Source organism: Apteryx mantelli, chromosome 5 (genome assembly GCF_036417845.1).
Source record: "Apteryx mantelli isolate bAptMan1 chromosome 5, bAptMan1.hap1, whole genome shotgun sequence".
NCBI lineage: Eukaryota > Metazoa > Chordata > Aves > Apterygiformes > Apterygidae > Apteryx > Apteryx mantelli.
The window spans coordinates 60,297,787-60,322,644 of record NC_089982.1 but is presented as its reverse complement, the minus strand read 5'-3'; the positions used below and the strand labels follow the sequence as shown (position 1 = coordinate 60,322,644).

At 39.0% G+C, this 24,858-nt stretch overlaps 1 long non-coding RNA gene across 1 annotated transcript; it reads left to right on the top strand.

Annotated features, from left to right (window-relative positions):
• Window positions 1-253: 253 nt before the first annotated feature.
• LOC136992199 (uncharacterized) lies at window positions 254-24,374 on the top strand. The gene is made up of 3 exons (XR_010884283.1): window positions 254-603; window positions 21,386-21,443; window positions 24,242-24,374. It is a non-coding gene; the product is annotated as an uncharacterized lncRNA (long non-coding RNA).
• Window positions 24,375-24,858: the final 484 nt, after the last annotated feature.

The following is a 24,858-nucleotide window of genomic DNA, read 5'->3' as shown; positions in this document are numbered from 1 at the left end:
GATCTATTCTGATCCAGGACTACAGGAACAAAGCAGGACTCTCATCTGCAATTGCTCTTCCCAGTGTCTCCTCCAGGATCAAGAAGGCCATTACTAGGTTAGCATTCAATGAAGAAAATACTAAATTTCCCGTGCTCTTCACGTCACTTCTACTCACAACTGTGTAGCGAGGAGGAAGACGTGACTGTAACCCAGAGGACCGGAATCAGGAAACAGTCATGAGAAGGGAATACAGGAGGAAGGAAACGTTGTACAAATCAGAGGAAGAGAGATCTGGCCTGGGGATTAAAAACAATGGAAAAGGTGTCTTTAGCTACCAAAGTACCGCTCTTTTAGGCCACTTGAATTATGTGTCTACCTTTTGCCAAAGCCAATGTTTAAGAGCAATTGCCTTCATGACTCATTCTAGCTTCCATGAGAATGTGCACTCTAAGATTTCCAAACAAAAAGTGTGACATTCAAGAAGCTCCTGCTTTCTACAGACTCATGGACATCATGGACATACTTCTGATATTCAACACCGGAGTGGGTGCTTCTCCAAGTCCTCAGCTAAGAGTCTCAATTCTTGGACGGTTTGCAAATGGATAACAACTCTGGCAGCAAGTAAGTGTTGAAACTCATGACTATCAGCAAATATCCGTGGAGTTTACTGCTCGTGTCACCAAGTGATTCTACTAGGATGATAGCCCATCTATAAAAAAGTAGCTTTGACAGTAAAGATATCAGATGGTATAGATTTAAATCTAATAATTTTAATGAAAAGTGAAAATAAATCTGCATGATAGATTTTTTGTTGTTGTTGTTCTGGAATGCTTTTAAAAGTATAGGAAGTTATGCTGTAAAGGTTACAAAGCCAGTTTGTCACCAGTTAGAAGTAACAGAATTCAGGCTGCCTGTTGACTCTTACAGACTTTTTCTGTAACACGTACATGAGGCACTGCCCAGTTTACACTTTGATCACATACTTCTTTTTCCAAGTTCGCAAAGTAGTTTCATTTTCATGTTGTTTTTGTGAGGACTTTGTTTCAAAATGTTCCACACCTTTCTGTAAAAAGAAAATAACAAGAAAGAAATCCTAGATATGCTTAACGTCAGAGTCTTTTTTGCTATTAACCTTATGAATGCAAGGATAATACCCATAGTTTTTTTCGGTAGTTTTAAATCCATCACATCAGTATCTAGTCTGTAAAATACAAACCAGAAACCTGCCTCTAACCAACAAGCACAATCCCAAATACTGCTATAAATCAGTATTATTCTACGACGATCTGATATACTGCATTATGCATTTCCTTTCTGTTCTCTCTAAACACATAGTCTGGGACAATTAGAAAGAGATGAAGGGTAGAAGGGCATTCTCATATAATTTTTCAAGCAATGTGATTTCTAAATGAAGAATGTAATTATGTATAACCTACGCTGGGCATACATGACAAGGTATTTTACTTTCTAATGCAAAAAAAATTTGAACAACCAATGTAAAAAACTAAAATCTCCCACTTTAACAGTACCCATTTGTTTGTACACCCTGGATCTAGCATATTTATACCTAGATAAATGCTGCCCAGAGGTAAAATTTACCATTATAGAACAGAATTGTTTTGGATAGACTTATAGGTCTTGTTGATATATTTGTAAGTATTTACAATGCAGATTCTCTTTTACATAAATAATAAATATAGGCAAATTTGAGGAATGAGGACATTGGTCCTGCACTTAGAACGTCTCAATAGCGGGCCCTTATGAAATATTCTAACCATGTGCATGTATATAATAGTTTTTTAAGGAGTGTTTTGCATGACCTTTACAAAAAATAATGTCCTTGTGCTGGGCTCATTACAAATGAAAACATGCACCATGGTAGGAGTCTCTAAAAAGTTTTGAAAGGTTCTAATGTAGATGGAGTGAATGTAATATGACAGATGCCCATTCTTCTGTGTTAGGGAGGTGAGAATTCATGTTTTATTTTTGAGATGTTTGGCATGCCAAAAAAATCTCTATCAGTCTGGGTAATCAACAATGTAACAAATGATTTAGCTCATACTCCTCCGCTCCCTTTTTATTTATATATTTTCAGACTGTAACAATTATATGATATTCTATTTCTGCATTTCAGAAAAATAACTTGTTACACGATTAGTCTGTTAAATCTGGAAGTAAAAAGTCCTTTATTACTTTGTTTACATCTTCACAGGCCAGATTCATTCCAGGTATACTCAAATAAAGGCAGTGGAATGCAATCAAATGAAATGAATACTGACTAGCAAGTAAAGTTTTAGAAAGGTGTGCAAGGAACCAAACATATATCTTGCAAAGGTCCAAAATAATGCCTGCTCTCTGACTGGATGACTTGGCAGGAACGAGATGATCACAGCACACACTTAACAAGCACTTAGGACAAGTGTCTGTACTTTTTGCCTCTATTCCCAGGGGTAGCAGGTTATCTGCTCTAAATATGAATTTTAGCTGAGTGTTTCAATTTAAAATATGAGACCTTGGAGGTAAAGATGGGCTTAATGTTTCTGTACAGATGGCATTGCTCAAGTGTGGAAGCTTAGCAGAGCTCTTGGCACTGAAGCTGAAATTGCCAAGCATTATCTGTGTCTGTGCATATGATAATTCTTCCCCATGAACTCAGAAATCGTGACTTTTATAGTAGTGCTGGGAATATCTGAGGTGCTTTTGGATTATCCAGCTAAACTCTTGACCAAAATTTTGGTATCACATTGGACCTATTTTCCTCTGTAGTATAAATGCATAGTTTGTCAGCAGGACTTCTAAAAGTTCTCATGGACATTAAAGGTCCCTGAAAGGTCCTGGAAGTTTTCTCTCTCTCTCTCTCTCTCTCTCTTTTTTTCTTCTTTTTTTTTCTTTTTAAACCATGACCTAGGAATTAGGGCTTGTTTTTCCACAGGAAGCAGCTACAAACTTCTGAAAGTAAATTTTCCTCATCTTCCACGTTATGTGTTTCCACATAAGTTCTGAAAAGGTCACCAGTCTTGTGTAGTGCACTCTGTGTGCAGTATGCGGTCAGGGTCCATGCTCTGCATCACGATTTCATTGATACCTACCCATTATCTACACTGAGTGGCTTCCCTGTTGTAGAAATCATGAGGACTACAGCCACAGTACTCCCACACAAAAACCCCTCTCTGAGTCAGAGCCTAATGGCATTACAAGGTCTGCAACAGCTGCTGCAGAGATATATCTGTGAGTCATCTGAAATCCTACTATGAATAAAGCACTAATCCAGCATCATAGCCTATTCTGTTGGCCAAATAAAAAGCTAAATATAAGTAAATCTAACAGAATGCAAAATAGTGACAGGCTGGTAAGATGTCAGAGAAGTCAAAATATTCTAATTATTACCCTCAAAAAGGAAAAATGAGGGGAAAATGAAAAAAAGCATTTTCTCTAAGTGTTCCACTTTCCTGTTAGATGTCTAGAGGTACTGACATCCATTTAGACACCATGAGACTAATCTGATGTTTATCTGAGAGAAAAGAATCATAAAATGAAGATGAACAAGTGGAATTTCCTACTACATCAAATGTTTGGAAATTAAAGCAAAATGGTCAGATTTTGAAATACAGAATAGTATTCACCATGTGTGAAGTTTAATCAGTCCATCTAGTGTCAGTTTCAAAAGTTCCCAACTTCATTAATGCTAAATTTAATTTTGTGTGTCTTATCAAGTTGGTTTGACACATACTACGATATAAAGATTATACTGCTTTATATATTATTTTAATTCTCAAACATTAGACTGCTGAAAAGGGCAGCCTAGCAGTTCTTATTCAGATAAATAGTTGCTGTAAATTCAGCAGAAATACTTGATTCAGTATCACTTTCTTTTCTCTGTAGTACTCTAGGTTAAACTAAATTTAGTGTTACTGAATGTAAAGATTAGAATAAATGGAACTGAATGCAGTTTGTGCAAAATCTCGATATTAGTAAGCTTATTTGTTGCTTTAAAACCTGCTGAGATGGTAATCTATATATATTTCAGCTATAGTAGGCACAGATGCAGTGTGTTTAGGACCCAGAGCAAACAGTGGTCTTGAACTAAAAGGAACTCTATGCAGCACTAATTTAAGGGTAAAATATAGTTTACCAAAGAAAAATGAAAAACAACTGACAAAAATAATTTTGTGCTAAACTGAATGCTTTTCTAGAAAGGGGTTGGAGGAAAATAAAGACTTCCTACCCTCCATTATAGAAGAACAGCATGCATTCCACTGACAGCTTCCCTCTTTTATTTACTTTTCTTCATCAAAATGGAAAACAGGCAAGAATTTAGCTACAGATAATTCCTTTCACTGCTTGTAGTGATTTCCACAATTGTCTCTTTACCAGTAAAATGTAGCTGATAATAGCTTTGGTAACATTTATAAAATTCTCAGTTTAAAACAGATGAATAGTATTCCTAATTTTTCATTTTTCTCTAGTGAAAGGACAAGCACTAAAACTACCAAAAACAAGCTTTTAGAATAATGTGTTATAAAACTGTATATTATTTTGCAGCCATACTAAGCATTTCATATATATTTATGGAAAACCATTATAGTTATGGAGATCAGTTTAATCTAATTATTGGTAATGCTGAATCCTCACTCGACACACGGTGATCAAACATTAAATGCAAGAGGCTCATAAATCAAAGCAATGACTCAGCATTCAGCACACGGTCTTTGCCTTACTTTCCTTTCCCAAAGAAAATGTGACAACAAAGAGAAAGCGATTCCTCTCTCCCTCTAGTACACCACCATCTTAGCAAAATACAATGATTAAAGAAATGCTCTTAATTTAGGAATTCAACATTCATATCCAGGCGAGAGCATATATTACAATCTAAAGTAAAATCCTACAAGCTGACCTCAGTATGGTGCCTTTGCACATAAATGTATCTGTGTTATTTTACACTGGACAGAATGGCAGAAGTTTCTATCTCGTTTACTAGCAGAGGAGCAGAGGAAGATGATGCATTTCCCCATTTGGTGAAGCAGCTTTCCTTATCTTCCTTCTGACACATCCACTTAACAGCTGCAGCTTGTGGGTAAGGAGCAGTGGTTTCTCCATATGAAAATACCTATTTTTCCAGAATACATGAAAAACTGAGGATGCAGTTATAAAGATCAGGAAAAGAAAGCAAGGTCTGATTTTTCTTCATAAGACCATCAAGCACAGCACTTCACCTAAGCATTTCTAAAGAGCACCCTGACAAACAGCACTTTGAAGATGGACTGGCAGACCACAAGCTCAAGTTGCTCATTATAGAGGTACAGAAAAACTTCCCTGGCTTGATGTTTAGTAAATGTAGTTTTCCTGAATCTGAATGCAGCTGAAAGCAAGCACAACTGCTCCAACTCCTGCAGGCTCACCCCCCCAGTCTCGGTTCTCCTTGTGAGTGTGGCCAGTCGCTCTGCTCGTATCACTTTCGCTCTTACTATCCCCTTCCCCGAACGGGGACTCTGCGTCGCTGCCTGGAACGGGACTGCAGCCTCGGCTGCAATTGTCACGTTTGGGTGTCAAGTGTATTTGGGCAACATGATCACAGGCCACACACAGAGAACAGAGCCGCAGCCCCGCGCACCGTCGCACAACTGCACTGCTTTGTACATGCGTCTTGGCCGCATCGCCGCTTCAAGAAATGCTCTCTTGTACAAGGCTGAGGCAGAGGCTCCAGGAGGTGGATCCCCCTTTTCAGATGGGTGAAGAGGCAAGATAAAACCAAGGAGACATGTACGCTAATGGGATTTTTGTTGGTTGGACAAGAATTTATCATTATTTGGCTTTGTGATTAAATCATTTTGGGGATGGAGAACTTGTCATTGAGAAAGCACCTATCATAAACTGCATTCAACAGATAATAAAATTCATATTGCTGGGTGAAGCTCCTGCCTCAGCACACATAGTTGAGAGCAAAAGAAGCAGTTGTGAGTTTATCCTTTCAATCTCTGACCCAAACACCAACTCCAGGATGCTTTTTTTCTGTAGAACAAGAACTTGATTTTAGCTCGGTGTATGAAAAACCTCTGTTTCTATGAAAGAAAAATTGCCACTTGTCATACTGCACAATTCTGGAAAAATAATACAAACTGCAAGATAAAAAAAAATCTTGGAGGGTAACAGTCATCTTATTATAATACAAAATAATGAAACAAAAAAACAAATCATGAGTGGTCATTTATGAAACTAAAGTAGGACATTCATTCATAGTGTAAAGAAGAATAGTGGGAACCCCATGAGATGCTGGTAATCACATTTACAAGAATTAGGAAACTCATTCATTCCCCTTTATACAGCATTTATGAATTATTCAGTTAATCCTGTTTGGGGAGATAAATGCTGCATGCTATAGGAGTTGATGCTATGGTATTTATTAACATAATTCAGTGTTTGACAGGCTTGAAGTTTGCTTTTCCAGAATGCAAAATATTATTATTTTAGTTCCTTTAGTTATTTTAGTGTGTTTTGCTTCTTATCACTGAGTTTACAAGAACCACCTCCATCTGTGTTTTTATTTGACAGGTTTTCTGAAATGAATTAAGTGATTTTTTTTTAAAATACATTGTAGACATTCTGTCTTTGCAATATATTGACAATATCTGCCATCCACCAAATAAACACAGCTTATCTGGACTCTTCCCATGCCCTGGAATACTTTTATTGTGTTTTATACTTAACTTTTGATCCAGGTCCTATGTTGACAGTGATATAAAATTTCAAACCAATATATGTTTATGTACTCATAAAAAAGTGCATACAATACTTTATGGCACAGATTACTGCTAACCCGTGCTTCTTTTCAGGGCTGCAGTCCTTGAAGGTCTGTCTTTCCGCAGGTTCAGATGCATTTGGAATTCATTCTAAAACAGTTCGTATGTTTTATAGATTACCCATTTCTGTTCTTATTTCACCATGAAATACTTCATATATTGGCTCATAAACAGTATTTGTATGGTTAAAGTGAACATGGTGCTGCTCAGAGGAGTGCCTCTCTTCCCTGAAATTATGTCTTGATTACCATGGGAGCAGAAGGGGTGCAGCGAAGAGCTTGCTTCTTATAGCACACAGCAATAGGACATGACCTTTATCCTGTTGGGAACCTCCGCGTTTCACTGCAGTGTTGCAATCATGCTGCCCGTGTGAAATCAGAGGGCTGACTAAACGCCTTTGTCAGCTGCGAGCTAGGACCCGGAGCTGGCACACCGACAGAAAACCCCATGGTTTTCCTAGGCACTTGCTTTCTAGGAAAACCCTTGCCCATTTCCCCCCTCTAGAAACATCTCTCATTCTTTGTGCGCGCTTAATCTGTCATTGTCCTCTTGTAAGAACACATGAGGGTTGTTCAATCTGTCAAGAACACTGTGTCTGGGAAAACTGGGTGAGCTGGCTGAAAGTCCCTATTAAAAATACTCTTCTGATGGTATCACAATGTGAATGTAACTGATTATTCTGAAAATATATTGGAAAGCATGTATCAGAATGATGGTTGATAATTCTGCTACAGATTTAACCACGTAAGAGTCTTCAGTACCTAACTGACGATCCACCTGAAAACAGACTAAAACAAGAGAAACAGTAGGATACCTGCAAGAATCAGTTCTACTGATCAGAGAAAACTGTTGCATTAATGGAGGATTAACACAGATTCTCCATAGCCCTTGTGCTCAGAGCGCCAGTGCGGGCTGTTTAGCTGCCATCCTCAGGGAGCGTTTCACATAGGCCAAAACAGTCCCTTCACTACCAGGCCTCAGAGTCCCTGTTGTGCTATGTATTTCCAGACTAAAATCTTTCTGAAAGCTTTCTGTTGCAGTATGATAAAAAAGAGCAAAGTCAGAACCCTCAAAATAGTATATAACTGGCTTTTATGCGTATACACACATGCGTGCGTATGTCTTTGTGGGGGGGGGCTAGGTGTAGGCCTATGTGTCTTTATGAAAAGAAGGGAAATAAACAGCAGTGATTTCAGGTTCCCAGTCCCAGGTATGTTAATCAGAGGTGGAAGACAGAAGGAAGTGCAGCTTCAGATAAAATGCTGTTTACCAAAGGTACATTTTGTAAGAATTCCAAAGTAATCATTCTTGGAAATGTATATACAGCTACAGTACAGTATGCTATCCTCTGAAAAATCATATTTCTGGGGAGAAGAGAAGGAGAATGATGGATGCCTTAATACAGTGATAGTTTTTTTTTTGTCTTGTTTGTGAGTAGGCCTTCAATTTTCCCTCCTGGGTTTTATACTGTTATCATTCCACTTGACCCAATTCTTCCTTTTTCTGGCAATGGAGTTATTTTCATCCTAATTACTCCTCTGGTCTATATTTGTTGTTGTTTTCCCAAAGTGAGAGAGAGATAAGAACAAAAAGAAATCAATGAGAAAAGTGCTGACGTTTACCTACTGATGTATTTTGTTTAGACTAGCAACTGTCCACTGTGAAATATGCTGCAGACCATTATTAGACCTCTGGAAAAAGTCTGAGTTAACATTTAGGCAGTACATTAACAGAGCTACTGTAAGCATCTGGAATTTACCCTCTTTTGTAAGCACTATTTCCAGATTATAAAATGAAGCAAGAGCCCAAGAATTCATAGGATCAGTCTTACTAAGTTTATAATTCAGGAAATTTTGGTCAAATTTTATTTTCTATACCTCAAAACATACCTCGACTTTTCCACTTGACGACTTCCCCCCCTTCCCCCCCCAGAGTTTAGGATTGTGCCAAATATGTGCTTTCTAAAGATATTCATTGTTTCAATTGCCATTTCCTGTTTTTCCCTCCCATCCCTGAGGAATATTGAATTCACGCCCCGTATTAAACATTTAATAAGATGTTAAATCATGCATTTTCTAACCTTGCCAGATTTTTATTTATTGACATTTTCTCTTTTCATTTGCTGTTGTTTGGTGGTTAGGTTTAGTCATCTCACATTATAGAATACTTCCTGAATTATTTCTGCTAGCAGGGAAAATTTATCCAGATAAGCTTTCTCTTGTAAATTAGAATCACTTAAAGACATTTACTTCTCATTTAATAGTAAAAGATATGTTGGTTTCTTCCTTTCTCACTCTGGGCCACATGCTCCAATACAATAGGAACTCCTATCTCCTTTTTTTTTTTTTTTTTTGCCCCTTCACATTTGAAAGATCTAGAAAACCAGAAGACAAGCTAGTCAAATGACAGACTTTTTATCTGGACTGTTAATTCTACTTCTTTCTCTGCAGATCCATTTAAGTTTTTTATACTGCTGTATCTTTTTTTTCTTATTTCCTGGAACCACTTTATATTTGAACTTTTCTTGCTTCTGAGAATTATTTTACTTTTCATCAGTTTCTTATTTCTTGAAATATAGTTGCACACTACACCACATGAGGAAGGGGGGTGGGGGAGGGAAGACAATGGTAAAAAGCAAAAGCCTCAGTCTAGAAATTCAGGATCCACCTGAACTTTAAGAGTAGTGATTTTGCCTCATCCCCTGGCTTTGCTACATTGCTCTTTTATGACCTGAGAATCTAAGATAATGTCATAACATTAGAGTTTGCCTCTCAAATGCAATGAGAGTAACTATAGGACTGAAACTCAGTTGTACCTTTTAAGTGCCGCCTCCCCTTTTTTTTTTGGTCCAGAAAAGACTGGCAATCTGATTACATCAAGATTAACTCAAACTATGCACTCAGTGGTTCCAGTTCAAAACATTTGCTGCTTCTCCCCACCCCAATTCTCCTGTCTTGCTCTTGTCTTAGCATTTCAAGTCCTGATATATCTTTGAGCATCCAAAAATCAACAATCATGGACATAGATGGTAAAAACTAAATCTGAGATTTTTTCCCTCTCATTGCCTTTTTAAAAATAAGTTATTTTTTTCTGCTCCCATGCTTTAAATGTCTAGCAGATGATTTTTTCACTGCCCTGAGTTTTGAAAGGGAATGGCACAATTTAAAATCTATTGTGCATGTTACTTTCAAGTGATATCCCAATATATAATTGAGCAATTGACAGTATAAAATAAGAAAACAAAAAGCACATTTTTATATAGTAAGTTTTAAAAATCTGATTAAAACTGTTATTGTAATTGCTTATATGCTATGAGAAGAGAGTAATATTAGACATATTCTTCTATTTATAGTTGCTTATTTTCTAAGAATACAGCATAAACTCTCCTGACAGTATGATAAAGAATTGCAGTTACCTTTTAATGCCGCCATTAAAAATGTCTTTTTTGTTTTTTTTTTTTTTGCATTAGGAAAGCTAAGCTTTCCCTGGTAAGCAGTGGATAGTGCCATAAAACACTGCCTTCACAGCTAAGCAGTAAGCATTTATTATAGCAGAAGGTGTTCTGTCAGTATTGTTGGTGTCCAGAACAGGCAGAAAGCAGAAGCAGACATTATGCATCACACAGGCTCCTCTGTGATTAGAAAAGAAACACTTCACTCAATTGCCAAAGTCACATTTTTCTAGTACTTGCTTATAGAATTGCTGAGACTTCATTCTTTAGGAATTTTTTTTGTTTTCCTGGGAGTGGCAGAATTTGGCTTTGGTGTCCAAACTCCCCCCAGACTCTGTATATCACCTGCAACAGAGGACATGTCTCCACCGTAGAGTTCATTTGAATGAGCCAGTTTTGTTGGGTTAAACCAGCACAGGTGAGAATATCCATATAGCAGATGACACCTGAGCAGTTGTCTCCACCTTGGTGACAGACTGACCAGTGCTCACGATACAAGTTATGGGAACCAACCCATGATTCTCCACACTGCACTCAGTTTATCTGCAGAATACTGCATGGGGTTTAGGGGGAAAAAACTAGTCCAAACTTCAAGCTGAGCTTGCATTTTCTCACTTTTAGTCTTTTCTGTTCAGTAGCCTGCCTTCAGCAGTATGGTTAAGGATTTTTTTTCCACACAATCTGCACAATCTGACTTAACTGCTCAAAACTCAAGCCTCTAGCTACATTTGTCCAAAAAACAAAGAAGTCACAGAATATGGTTAGCAGCTGTGAAAAGCTGACACCTGGAAGAAGTTGCCAAAGAGGAGGTTTAAAAAAAAACCAAAAAACCCAACAACAACAACAACCAACCACACACACACGCAAAATCACTACTAATCTGAGTTTGGAAAGAAATCTGAAACATCTACTGCCAAGTTGAGTTGCATGGTCTATGCAGAGATTTTTAGTTTGACCTTACTGAGTGTAAGGCACATTAAACAAAACTGGCTTCATCTTTATGGCCTTTGCAGGTGCCAGCATTTCTGCTCGGATTTTTCTTGTGTTTCATATTTATGGCAAAGAACTGACAAACAGATCCTGAGGACTCAGCTTGGAAGATAGAACCTGGTTTAACAAAAGTGTAAGGGACAGCATTTAAGTTGTTTTATACAGCTGGAAGATGGCAAGGCTACTTCAATCATTTCTCAGGTGGTTAATACACCTCTGTAGTAACCATCACTAGAAAACTGGAATTTCTGGTTTTGTGCTCCTCTTTTTCAGAGGAGACTTTTGTCTTGCTATTTGTCTTTCTGCTTTTCCTGCAGGTTCTTATGAAAACAGAGACCACGCCGTGCTAAGAGCTCTCAGTCACTAAGACATTAAGGATTATACAGGTTGGATCCATAGTGATCCACCCTGTCTTGAGTGAACAATAAGGTCTACCAGATTCAATTCAACTGTAAACTTCTTCCATGACTCATTTATTTTAGGAAAGGGAATTTTTCATTTACCATTTCCCCTTTTGTTTGCGTACAGTCAGTAGAGTCATCTATGTAATTTGTTTCCACTTTAATCAATAAACACTGTTGCCACGGGTCAATTCTTATATATTGCTTTAACTTTCTAAATTAGCTGTTTCATTTTAACCACCCAGTCATTCTTTCTTGGCATCACACTCACACTTCCTCCCCCTCCTGCCTCTCCTTCCCTGAGGAGAGTTTCATTTAAATATTAGATAGTGTTAAGTGAGGAATAAGCGTCTAGAAAAAGAATTTTTAAACACCAATCATCTAAGCTGTTCCCTCTATGTCAGATATTATCCACATTATTTGCAGCCATTCTGTGCCGTCTTGTTTCATGCACCACCCCAGACACAGAAATGAAAGCATGGTCCTTAAAGGCAGGATGACAGGAGAGAGAATAATGCCCTTTCATATCTTTTTTACCTCTCAGCTCCCTGGCCCACGTGCCATAGCAATTGTACAACGTTCTGCAGAAGGGTGCAGACTACTACAGGTCTATGTATTGTATTGTCTTGTATTGTTGTCTATAGTATTCTAGATGCCTCTTGTCTTGCTATCCATGAACAGCGTGCAACTTTTGGCCTAATATTGTTAGTTTTAATGTACTCATTTTCCTCCTAGATATTGTAAACTCCACACATGCAGACATGATTTCCGGAGAAAAGATCAAACATGAAACTAAACTTCCCAGAGTAGGTTGTGCCTGAGGCTGACAAGGGGGAAAGAATCTAGCAAGCTTAGTATTAGTGCGAGGACTGAAAGAGCATGTGCAATAGAAATGTCATAGCACTGCTATGTTGCATTTCATTACTCAGATTTTTTTTTTTTTTTTCCTTCTTCTTAGAGTATTGCTGATGGTCCTGCACCATTTCAGGTAAATATGGGAGTACTTTTACAAAGTAGCTGCTGTTAAAACATCAACTTGTTTTACCCCAGTCACTGTATATCAACAAGGTGACAGCAGAATTAGGATTTGGGGTGTACTTATATTTCTTATGTTCCTGCTAGGACTGCAGTCAAGTGGTTGGGAGAAGGTTTGAGCCAGACAAAATGGCAGAATTACAAAAAAACCACTACCATTAACCTGACCTAGATTTAAAGTGTGGCACTTCATTCAACTTGGCAGGAGCATCTGCACAAAAGGGGTGGCATGCTTTCCTTCAGTTTAAACTAGTTATCTATTTTAGCTATTTAGGATAGCTATCTATTTTTGGTTTGTATTAGGCAACACAAAATGCTACAGCTAGATTTTACTAGAGCAAAACAGAGATCCTTAAGTGACAGGTGCAAAGAAGTTGCACAAGTCAATGAGCATTACTGAGAAGGAATATGTCACCTTGCTATGCAAGTTGAGGTGCAATAAGATCCGCCTCTCTAGTTTGACAAAATATATATTTCCAGATTATTCCTCTGGGTTCAGGCTAAAAGCCATTCCAGGCAGTCAAAGATTATAGACTTTTCAGCATAGCTGTATCCTGAGCCTGCTCTGCTGATCAGTTTATGAGTTAGAACACAGGTTTTGCATCAGGTTATTTTCCTACCTACACAGCAGCCTACACATTCAGGGGCCCACTAAGAGACCAGAAGCTGGGATTTTCCTTAGCTGCCAAGGGGAAAAGTATAACGTTCTCTAGATATCTAAGGAAATTAAGCAATAACAAAATATGGACTGTTTTAAATCTTCGTGCTTTTTCCTTTTCTTTTTTCAGTAGGCTCCATTTACTAGGTCAAGAACAGAAATCAAGAACTATTACAAAATGTAAACACTTCCAATAGTTTCTAAAGAGTCAGCAGAGGTTCATGTTTGCCACACACTCTGAAAATCTGAAATCTAAGGTCTTGGTCAAACAATGTCATTCTACAAGTTTGCAGCAGATTAAACAACTGCATTACTGTGAACTGATTTTGCTTCTCAACATTTCAACTTTTGCAATGTCTACATGTTTGTTTACAGCAGAGGCTCTTGATGGCAGGTCCTTTTGCTCTGCTAGCAATCAGACACATATACTGTGAAATAGCTTGCGAAAGTTTCATCTGCCCATTTCCAGCTGCAGTCTAATGGCACCTGTCTTTTAAGTTAAAGAAACTTTTTTTTTTTCCTTCCGAGTCAGACTTTAAAACAAACTCTACAACAGACTGGGAGCAGTTTTCTTTCAAAATGTTGCAAGGAGCAAAACTTCCCCTCAGGTTGCACCCTCAAGTCGCAGCCTTCACCCTCAGGCACACGCTTCTTGTCACGGCTGAGAAGCAAAAGGGCACACTAGCAATTGTGCAAAACCAGTGTCCCAAAGCGCAGGGTTTGGTCAAAATCCACAGCAACTGGGTTTAGTTGTGACAGGCCTGCATTTTCTAAACTTCCTCATGGGCAAAATATAAGAGTACTGTGAGGTATTCAGAAAAGCCCTTTATCAAATGGTGGCAAGGATGAGGACTTTACATTAAAATGTTACTCAAGTCTTCAGAAAAGTGGCAAACAGGGCTTTTAAGTGGTCTGCACTACTGGGGAGGTAGAGTAAATGCCAAAGGAGCTTTTATTTCCTCTCTAAACATTTTTTTTTCTTTAATGTATCCAAAAAGGGTGTAGGGGGTAGCCCAGTGTGCTGATCCATTATATTGTTATTTTTCCAGCTGCATAGGAAAATATCTCTTCACTGACTTTCAAGAAAAGTCTGTAGCATAAGCCACATATTAATATGGGCATCACTAGTTCAGTACTGACAAAGATTATTTGTTGTATTATTTAGACGGAAGTTTTTAATTTTCAGAGCGTGGACTACATTCAAAGAAACCACACAACCTCTTCTGTTTCTAGTCTCAGTTTTTCCTCCCATTTGCAATTCTGAGCATTCCCTTTATTCCCACAAAAAATAATTAAAATGTAATAACATTAGAAAAGAAAGCAAGGATTTTTTTTTAAACTTGTTTTGGGGAAAAGAAGTTATGCTCTCTACTTCCCCCACCATTTCATTTCTTTCTCTGTTTTCCCCTGTTTTACTCCCTTACATTTAACAGCTAAATGAAGGAATGAATTTGTAATTTACCAGCTCTCTGCAACTTGGAAATCTCTGTTGTAAAGAACTGCACTAAGAAAAGAGTAAAAAGCCTTTTGACTTTGCTTCTTAATCAATGTACCAATTATTGTGTTTAGGAAAGATTTAATGACTCTTTTTGCAAGATTAACATAGGTAGTTTCACTGATTTAAGCTATTAATTAAACCAGTTTTCTGGTTTAAACTATTAATTACATTCTGCTCATTTAAACAATTTCAGCAGGCTCATCTGATCCCCTAACCATATTTGTCATTTAAACAGCTAATTCAAGTGTGAGCTGTGTGTTCCATTACACAGTACCCCCCACTTTCCATTTCCAAACGCACAGTCATACATTAAGAGCAGCGCATTGCTACTGCTTTTTTCCCTACTTCAGAGAGGACTGCATTTCACTGTGTGTTTTTAGAAGTTGGAAAACACTTGTACACATAAGGGAAAGAAAGAAACATTACTTCCTACAATAAATGCCTTTCCTAATTCACTTCTCCATTCCTTTTTGAGAGGTTCTAAGGTCAGATGTTGTTATTTAAGAGTGAAATCTCTCTCACCCACAGGTCAAGCAACTGAGATGTTTGCAGGGGATCTACTGGAAATTGCAGTGGAAGATAAAGTCTTACTATAAAACTACAAAACTGCAGTCCCAGAATAGCAATGAGCTCTGGGAGCCCTTTCTTAGCTACTGGAATTGCTTGCTTCTTACACTAGTTTACTGTGAGTCCTGTGTGACCTGCAACTCTCGCCCGAGAGATGCTATCTCTGTAGTTATATGGCAAAGAATCCTTCCTTGACTGGAGACATGGATGACTAAGCTTTGCCCCCAAATAATAAAGTAAGTCAGAAGCTTTTTGAAAAAGCTGTATGCCATTCATTAACTATCATTCATAAGGAAAGATCTACAAAATCCTAGAGCAGAGCAGCTTATCACGGCTCTGTGGCTTCTGATGGGAAAACAAATATATCATTTAACAGGAATAAAGTGCTCTTCTCTGGTTATCATTCCACTCCAGGCTTTTGCATCGCAGATTGTCTGGCAGACTCTCAATTGTTTCCTCCTGCAGCTTCTGGAAATGATCTTCTCTTCATTAAAGAGAAATATGCCCAAAGCAGAGATGGGTTTTATTTGCTGTATTCCTTTGTATTTTTCCATTTCACCATTAACTGATTTTTAGCTCTAACTCTATTTTGTGTGTATGAATATCATTTATGTCAAGACTTGTACAGTGCTCCAGGAAATTGTTGATCTGCCCTGAAATCTGTGTCCTGTTAATGCATTGGTATGATCTTTGATAAGCACACTAGATCTGACTGACCCCACTGACAGCACTAAGCAAATGACTATACTTTTCAATAGTGCAAATCTGGCTGCACACAAGGAGCTGAAGGATTGCGTACAGCAGGTCCTAAAGAAGAAAATTTGACACAATGGGTACATAAAAAGCCAATACAGTATTACCTAAATGGACTCTCCCATTTGATTTGTTAGAATTCATTTGTTTAGGCTATCATCAAATCTACTACTGTAGGTGGGTAAGGGAAGAATAATATCCAAGACAACTGCTTTTGACTTTGAGTCTGATCATCCATCTAATGAAAGGGAAGAGCAGGCATTTGGACATGAGTTAGCCAGCTAGTCCACCTTCAAAGAATGCTTCTTTCCCTCCCTGCCCGTCCTCTTTCATGGTAGCTAAAACAGCAGCAGCTCCCCTCTGCTGAAGCTGCTTTCACAGCGCTGCACTGCAGGATGGCCAGATGGCTCATTCCTCTTGCATGGCTAATGTGCCACCTTGGAGATGCACCGAATCTCTGCCTGCACAAGGCCACGCTGTTGGACACTAGCCTGCAAATTGCAGGAAGTTTGAGTACAATTCAAATGGATACTGCTAAAAATAAGCCATTTTTTTCCTAGCCAATGCTACTGCACAACACATTTCCTTGAGAGCTGGGAAGAAACATGCTGAACCTGACACCTTGTGAGTCAGTTAGACCCTGCCTTGCATCCTCTGATGAAGGCTTTTACATGTGGAAGGCAGAATCACTAGCTGTTTTCCTCACACCATCTGAAATACCTCACAATCAGCTGTCCCAGAGATAAGCATTTCCTACCTCTCTAATCTCTTCCAACCCCGCCACAGAACATGTTTATTTTTTCAGTTACTTTCTTCAGTAGCTGATTTCAGTTGCTTCCTGTGTAGGTAGCACTATGTCTGTGCTTGTGATTCATTACATTGCTTACGGGTGTTTAGAGTCTGGAAGCCTCCTCTAAAAGGTGATTTGTAAATATATCCTCCATGTGAGGCAGAGGAAAAGAGAACCCTAGCACTTCGCTGCCTGCTGCACTGGTAGGGTATGAAGGCAGGAAATAAGAAACCTGTCCAAAGAAATCTGTTCGCCATTGAAAGAGCTCAGAATGGAAGTTTAAAATTAAACAGGAGTGGCAAGCCATACATACACTTAACAGTAAGGTTACCAGCTGGTTGCTTTTAAATCATAGATGCCAAAACCGTTTCTCCACTTACTTTTGAGAGAAAGTGAGAGAACAAAAGCCTGAGGATGCTTTCTGCCAAGAGGATTGCTCGTGCTGTTCCCCTCAGCCCTTTTGCCCATTATAGACCATCAGGTGAGATTTCTCTCTATTTGAAGCACATAAGCAGAATTTGGCAGCTAAATGCCGAGAGAAATGAAGTGGAGCAATCACATGTGAACTATGGTGGGAGACAGAGTCAGCATTTAATCTAGTTTTCTATAGCTTTGATTTCACTGACTTTGAACCATCTGTATTTTTCCCCTGCATATTTCCTAGATTTAGCCACCCCAAGAACAGAGAAAACCAGTGCTGCCATACAAAAATCATTTGACTCTGACACAGCATTCTGACTCTGACATCAGCAGTATTGAATGTTTCAGATCCAGTACGCATACCTCTTATCACTGGGAGGGACAGCAGCTAGTCACTCTGTTTGCAGATCAGCCTTACGATGAGAGCAAGATGGCTGGAGCTACCAGCTGAAGGATGGGGAATCTGGTGGCCTCTTGCTCCATTGGGCTCTGAAGAGGAGAGGTCCCCAGAGCATAGCTGAGGTTTTGCTCCTCTCCTCCCCTTCATCCCCTTCCTCAAGCACAGATTCTGTCTCACCCCAACTCCCTTCCCAGTTTGACACAGAAGTTTCTCTTTCAAAATGGTTGGAGCCAACATCCTTTTCTTGCTGGGAGTGATCTCCCTCAAACCAAAGCAGAAATCTGAACCTTGCTTTATTTCAAGCATCCCTACCCCTCTGCAACTTTCAGCATCCTAGTGTTGTTTCCCCCCCCTGTGGTCACATAGGCCCAACCTTTTTGCTGCAGCACCTGTCAATGACTGAAAAACAATGGCAAGCAGATTCCCGTTTAGTTAATTGAACTGTTCCCATTTAGTTAATTGAACTGTTTCATTAATGTGGAAAAAATGACATATCCCCCTCCTCCACCAGTTCTGTTCTCTGACACGACAGAGCCATTTTTTCCCCAGCATTGCTTCCTATAAAACTCAGTCCGAGGCAAACAACCTGGCATACAAAATTTTAGTCCAAATAGTTAGAGATATAAACAACCAAAATAGGATCTTTCAATGGAAGCTGTCAGGCAACTGACAATAGGTGTTATTACTGCCTGCAGCCACATAGATGCAGTCTTCCTGTGCATACTGCTTTCGCTATGATGCGCTCAGAGGTATGAAGTACTTGAACAAATGGGTTCAAGTCTGTCTCCATAGGTTGCCTACAGCTGTTCAGATGGTTTCAGTTTTATCAATATCAGTGGCAGCATGTAGCATAATGAATGTATGAGCATTATTAAACAGTCAGTAATAGAAGTCAGAGGACATTTTTGGATTTTGTACTACCCTCTAGTAAGTGTGTTAACACTTGTACATTAGCAACTGATTAATTATTGCATCAGGTCCCAGACCATGAGTAACTATGGACTTTTTTTTTTAAGAAAAAAAAAAAGAGCCAAGCAGCCTATGTACCTTAAAAAAGAAAAAAAAAAAAAAAAAAAAGCCAAGCAGCACATGTAAAATGCTTACACAAAAAGGGGATGCAGTATAGAAAGAAAGACGATTCTCAAGAAGACAAGCAAAAGCACTTTCTCATGATCTGCACTAGCTTATACTTAGAAGATAGTGATGTAGTATAACACACTTAAAATTACACCTGCATCAATACCTAATAGAAAAAAAAATACTTTTAGCTCAACCCAAGAAGAAAACTAGTTTTTAAACTGAAATATAAATTCTTCCAAGTTCTTATGCAAGTCTGTTAGAGTTTAATCACAAAAATATCACCCTGTCAGGGCCAAGCATTAAGTACAACCAACCTTCTCTAAAGACAGAGGGGCAGATAATCTCTCCCAACTTCTAGTCAAACCAATGAAATTTGTAATCTACCCCATTTTACCACCTCAACCTTTCTCCCTTTAAGAGATGAGCTTTATCTCAGACACCTCCTTTCTCCACAAATTACTCACACTTACAAAAATCACACTTGTTTGCTGAGACTGAAGCAGAACTGCTAACTTGCCCCCACACCAGCTATTTGAGTCTTTGTCTCATTAGACTAATTAGACCTTTCAGGTGCATTGCTCCAGGATTGAGTGAGTGCTTTTAATCCTTCCCTGTTTAGCAGTAGAGAGAGATGGAAGCCAGTTCCATCACAAAATCAGCATGAAATTAAAAATAGTAAATATAGCTGAGCTTGTTCACACTGTATTTGTTAAAAATGGAAAATGGAAAAATAGTTTTTGGAAAAAGTTGAAACAAAATAATTAGCCTCTTCTGAACTCTTACAAGCCAAATTCTTTGCCAATACAACCTTAAGTCACGCTTTTGCCTGTACTATCTGTCAAATAAATTTCTACCACCTCTGGCAGAGTTTCATCTCTCTGTTCCTCCAGTGGGCTGCCTGTCCATGAGAACACTGGCAGAAATGATTGGGATTGTCTAGAGAGGAGCTGGGAGTCCAGCTGCTTTTCTGATGACATAAGTGGGGGATAAAGCTGGCTACCCCCAAAACAGCTCTCAGAGAATCCAAGTAGCAACAGGAGCCCTGGAGCTTACCTGTTTGAGTGCAGTAGCTGGACTGATGCCGGGAGGTGTAGTGTGAGAATAAGAGCAAGACTTCACTGCCTGTCAGAGACCCTTAGAGATGCTGCTTTGCATCCCCTTTTCTGGGATGCGTGTCCTCTGATTGCTCCACCTTGCACAGCCATACAAGGGAGGAAGGGAGGTGAACTGTCCCAAACCCCTCTGGACTCACATAGAACACACTTTGCAGAGAGGATCTCACACAGTCTCCAAGGCAGAGGTTTTTTAGACTTGGATGAAGGGGGCTCTGTGTGATTGATGTGCACAATAGAATGAGCCCTGAGAACTTCCAAATGGAAACAATATTTAGCTGGGAATCTAAATTTATTGCTTCAGTCCTGCTGGTCTGAGGAAGACTGGCATTTGCCTTGCTGTTCTTGCTATGTGTTTCCCTTCGCACCTATGAATTGCTTTAAGTAATTTTTAAAGCCAAACCAAACCAGACTCCTGGAAACTAACCCTTGATGGAGGATGTAATTTGGAGGATGGATTCCTGTATCTCCTTCTAGAGTAGAGGCACCTTTGCTGTTCCTCCTTCAGGTATTTTACAACCAGCAGTAACAGCAAAAGAAAGAGAGCAAAGACCTTGAAATTATTCACATTTTTGCTATTGCTATGGAAACGAAATGCTTTTTCACACATCAGTACATGCTATTGTACTTTATTATGAAACTCTGGTAAGACTTATCTTTGTATAATGAGGAGCTTTATGTAACTATGTAACCTCTCTTGAACTGATGCAGAAGTGGTAAGTCTAGACTATGAGGTAATGCTTTTACTGTATAATTTTAACTTGAGGTATTTTACATATCAGACTTTGTGGTCAGAATAACAAAGGCTGCTGCTTGTCTGAGAGAACTTCAGATGGGCTATTCTAAAGCACTAGAAAAACAGCTATAAGAAATGTCTCCAGACAAAAACTTGAAGTTAAAAGAAAAGGAGCTACAAGACATCTCACTATATTGAATGAAGAAAATACTATGGATATTTTCTTAGATATAGACATCTTTCTAGGGATCCTGTTGCATGCTGTTAGTCTCAGTCCTAAGACCTACCATGTAAACTTCTTTTACACTATGCTGTAGGAATTAGTTAATTAATTTCCTAAGACTCTCTGCCTGTGCTTTCTTGTCAATATCTGTACTTAGACCAGCTGTAGAAGAAAAGCACTTTTTCCTTTGAAACCTTTAGAAATGCTTTATGTCTTGTCACATACTCTGTGAACAGTCAGATATTTCTGAATAATTGAAAAAGAAGAAATTCATGCCTTTCCTATGCTTTAAGTGTCAAATTTGTGGAGATCCTTCAGAGAACATCTTTTTGACAAATATTTTACCATTTAAGGCAGGTCTGACCGTTCCTGGCACCATCTTGTAAGCTTGACAAGTCCAGGTCCTGATACTTAACAGTAAACTACATTTCATCTGCCTGTGTTGAGTGTCCTGTCTGTAAATCCGTATATTTGGTTTGCCTTTTTTCCAAGGAAATGGGGAAGAGCTGTACCAGGAGAAAGAAAGAAAAACAAGCTCCAGAAAAAAAAGGTAATGTCATCAGAGACAGCATACAATTACAAAAAAAAAAATCAAATTTTCTTCTGAATGATATTACCACAGTATGGTAAGTCTTGACATAGATCAAGAACAAAACTCTTGCTGGCTTGTTCTGTGCCAGGGCAGAAAGTACAAACAGAAAGATAGGGTCTCCCTCTTCCCCCTAAAACAATCCCTCAGGACTAGAAATAAACATAAAAACCCTAGCCCCTCCAAGGAGAGCTTGGAAATATTCTGCAAGGACCTTGCGTGCCCAAGCCCAACTACTGACTGTATGCTAAGTTGAATCCCTTGCTCTGCTGCCCATGCACTCTGCACTTCATGGGAGACTGCTGAGGTACTGGGTGGAGAGGTCCCTCCAGCCCTACCTTCCTGCAAGTCAGCTAGATTCTCGCAGGACTTCTGTCATTTAGCCTTAGTTATAAGTGACAAAAAGCAGTGGGAAGTTCAAGAGCAGACCTAATGGTCCTGACAAATAGCTCATGCAGCTGCTGCCAATCCAGCTCTCTCTCTCTTGGGGCTCATGAACTAGAAACTACTGTTGCAGATTGGCTTTTGTGAGAGAACTGTTTCCCAGTCTTGGCTCTAGATTCATCTATTCTCTGCTATTAGTGCCAATCTTGCTGAGTCAGTTCTCTTTTCTGCTGGACCAGAGTCCTGGCTTCTGGATCTGTTTCCTGGCTTCTTGCAACTTCTGCAGAAGATTATTGACTTTCCAGTGCCTTTGAGCACACAGTAGGGAGTGGGTCAAAAACAGAGATGGCTTTGCCTAACTAGAGGTCTTTGGCAAGGCTATATTAGGTGAGGGAGGGAAACACCCCCAGCATTTCATTGTTTCCTGGACTTTACGCAGAACCTGCCACACAACCCGTGTCAACTGATGCAGATGCAAACCAAAGGGTTGGGTTTGTTTACTTGTTTGTTTGTTGCTTAAGCAGCGCATAGGCTTGCTTTCTCCTTTCTTCCTGGAGCAGCAGTTGCTGACCACAGCAACTATCACTCTATCACTGAGCAAGATTGCTGAACCACAAAGAAGGAGTGCCAAATTTATTATGAAGAGAGATGATGGGGGGCAGATACTAGACCAAATGACCTGAATAGAAGCAGAGAATAGAAAACAGTCATGGGTTAGGGGAGAGGAGAAGAGAATGAATAGGTTTTGGTGTTCAGATAAATTGTAATGAAAATGTCCTTTTGACAGAGACCCATGCTTCAAACTGCCCAATAGCAAGATCTAGCTGGGGCTGACATATCCTGCAACATCAGCAAAATGCTCTGCTCTATAAACATGTAGCCGTGTTTAACACAGACCAGTCCAATTGCTGAACACGGGCCAGTTTTGAGGCAGGGTGGGAGATAGGGAGGTATTGGGCCATGGAGGCATAAGTAAGGCCAGGAAATCTCCTGGGGAGGGCTCAGGCCTGGCCAGTATTCATTACCATCACACTGAAATCTTAGGAGAGAAGTTTAATGGAATTTGAACATGAAGTAAGGGTTTTAAGGAGCTACCTATTGTAAATTTCTGTTTAAATTTCTGTCTCTTTGTTTAATGGGTCAAGATCAGGCCCTTAAAACTACTGAATAATTTCTAATAATAATTGGTGGCTAATTTTAAAATATGAAAATTCTGCAGTGCTATTGAAGTAGAAAATTTTGAACACTAACCATTTTGCTTTGTCAAAATATTGTAATTTCACTGTCTTTGATTTAAATGTAATTCCTTAAATCTCAGCTACACACAAGAAGTGAGTCATGAATTTAAATGGCACAGATTAAAGTCTAACCAAAAATACTCATTTTTCATGGGAGATAAAAATTTTCTCTGTCCTTTCTATTGTAGCAATGTCCTTTCTATTGTAGCAATGTGTATTGTAGCATGTGTAACATGGCTGTTACTGGCAACAAAGTATGTTCAATATGAAAGGAGAAAGATTCCAACAGAAATACTGTGAGTTTCCTGTTGAGTGACCATGTACCCGCAGAACACATATTCTTTTAAAAATATCTGTGATTGCAGCTCCCATGTCTTCTGTTCTCACTTCTAGAAGGGAGACATGTTGCTGCAGTGCTCTGTACCTAACACATTTTATTTTAATTCATCTTTCAGAAATGGCTAGGCTATGTGTCCTGAGCAAAGAATGCAAATAAATGTTGTTTTTCTTTTCCAAGTGGGAAAATATTGAGGCTGCAAACTCTAACTCTAGCTCTAAATATCTGAAATAGCATATTTATTTGGACACATATTGTTCCTACAAATCTTACTTTTCCATGTCTATACTGCAAGGAGTTCTTTGGACAGACCTTCCACTGACTTCAGACTCATCATGATCTCTACTGTCTGAGTAGCTATGTAATCTACAGTTTTGTTCAGCAGTAGCCTTTTATATACATATGTATGTACATATATATATGCTCCTTGTGCTTCTGCGACAGAATCCTGCCTTGTGAAGGTTTCAGGGATACAGTGCCAGGATACTGGATATGGGGAGAGAAGAGAGATTGGGCAGCAATGTAGGGTTCCTTCCTGGGGGTATCTTATGTGGTGCAACATGGTGCATGCAAACATGGTGCAGTGTTCTCTTTAAGAGCTAGATAGTCTCCTGGCCCTGCATGTGCCCTGGAGACTCTGAGGTGAAATATCTAGGGTTTCAGTTACATCAGGCTATTAAGTACACCTTGCAGCATGGGAGGAAATTACTTGCACATTCACTCCTAACCTTTTTTTTTTTTTTAAATGCTTGCAATGTTGCAGAGATGCTTATGTATAATTATCTCACTTCTTTCCTTAGGTCTGCTTTTGCATCTGCTGGCACAGTGCTTCCAGATATAGGATTTAATGTTGAACCCTGGCCCATCACTTCGTCATTTCATACAGTGAATCACAAGCCTTGTTTCTCTAAATAAACAGATTGTTTCACTTGATTTTCCATGACATGTTGTTGCCCCATGAGTGCAAAGTTATTATCATGGTTTTGCCACAGACCTGCTGCCATCTTAACATCTTTGTACTGTGAAATGCTTTTCTCACACAGCTTCAGTGCTGCTCCTATAAATGTCATGTGTAGTGCATGTGAGTGAGCTTTTAGAGATTTATGCTGAATCTTATAATCTGTTCAAACTTTAGTGGGCTTTTTTATTTTCCTCTCTCTCTCTCTCTTTTTTTTCTTCTCTTTCTCTATCTGGGCCTTTTCTTCCATAATTTGTCCTATTGCCATTCATAATTTTTGTAGTCTTAGCTGAATGTTCACACACTGATCCTCTTCTCTATCCTGATCCCATTTCACCCTTAACCAGTCTTCGCTAATGAGCAGTTCCTCTCTCATTGGCCTGAGATGCTATCTTCTATTAAAATGAAGAAGGATTATCATAAAAAAGTGTAGTTAAAACTGTTTGGAAAAAGTCACAA